Raw genomic sequence first — 1,195 nt, forward strand, 5'->3', positions numbered from 1 at the left:
GGGTAGATGGGGGGAGGGGGGGGACAAGGGTAGATACAGAGGGGATCTGGGGCAGATGAGGGGTACCCAGGGATGGATGGGAGGAGGACTAGACCAGATGGGAGGCACCTGGGACAAAAGGGGGGCCAAAGGTCTGGTGAGACCCAGGGCAGATCATGGGGACCCAGGGGCAGATGAGGCAGAGCTGGGGCCGACAGAGCCAGGATCCTGGGGCGGATGGGGGAAGCCAGGGTAGATGGGGTGGTGCTGAGGCAATGGGAGGACTTGGGGGTCGTTGGGGGGGTGCAGAAACAGAAGGGGGAATCCTGGGGCAGACGGGGTCACCTCAGGGTGCATGGGGATGGGAACGAAGGGCAGATGGGGGCCCTGGGATCTGCCTCCATGGTGGGACCCCACACGTAGTGTGCATCCCCTCCATAGGACCCTCCGTCGTCCCTGGATGGGTGCTGGGCCCAGGGGTGCAATCCAGGAGGGGAAAATCCCCCTGGCAGAGCCGGGACTCGCTCCCAGCCCTGAGCCAATGGCTCTACCAGCCCCACAGCCCCGTGCCTCAATTTCCCCTTTTGGAAAAAAAAAGGGAGCTAACAGTGGGACAAGAGGACAGGGCAGTCCTCTGTCATGACAGTGACTTTCGCTTGGCTGCCAGGTCACCCTGGGGTGACTTTGCTCTGGATTTGAGTGTTCAGTCACCCTGACAGGCCCAGGAGGCGGTGGCTGTGGGTGAGCTGGGAACAGACGGGATGGGATATAAATGAGTTGTTTCTCACACACGTGTAATTCCTCCTAATGGCTTTCGCACGATTTCTGTGAAAAGCCTAAAAATATACTCAGATTCTCATAAAAAAACCTCATCTGAATGCAAAATACACGCTGGGAGGGGGTCAAGGGGGGAGCAGAGTGGATTACCCGGAATAAGGGGCATCGCCCTCGTAGCACTGCTGGTTCAGGAGGGGAAATCAGCCAAATTCAGGTAAAAATTGAGATGCAGCCCCTGGACAGGGAGAGCTGGGCCATGTCCCATGGCGGAGCAGCATCCCAGATCCTCGTTTGATGAGAAACTCAGAGCAACCCTTCTCTTTGGGGGTGAAACATGGCGGGGGGGGCCCTATCTCAGGGTCCCCCCACCTGAGCCACTTCTGTCTTAATTGCGCAAGATGAAAATTAATAATATTTTTTAAAGAAAAAAAATGTATTA

The sequence above is a fragment of the Egretta garzetta genome, unplaced genomic scaffold (genome assembly GCF_000687185.1).
Source record: "Egretta garzetta isolate BGI_Z169 unplaced genomic scaffold, ASM68718v1 scaffold368, whole genome shotgun sequence".
NCBI lineage: Eukaryota > Metazoa > Chordata > Aves > Pelecaniformes > Ardeidae > Egretta > Egretta garzetta.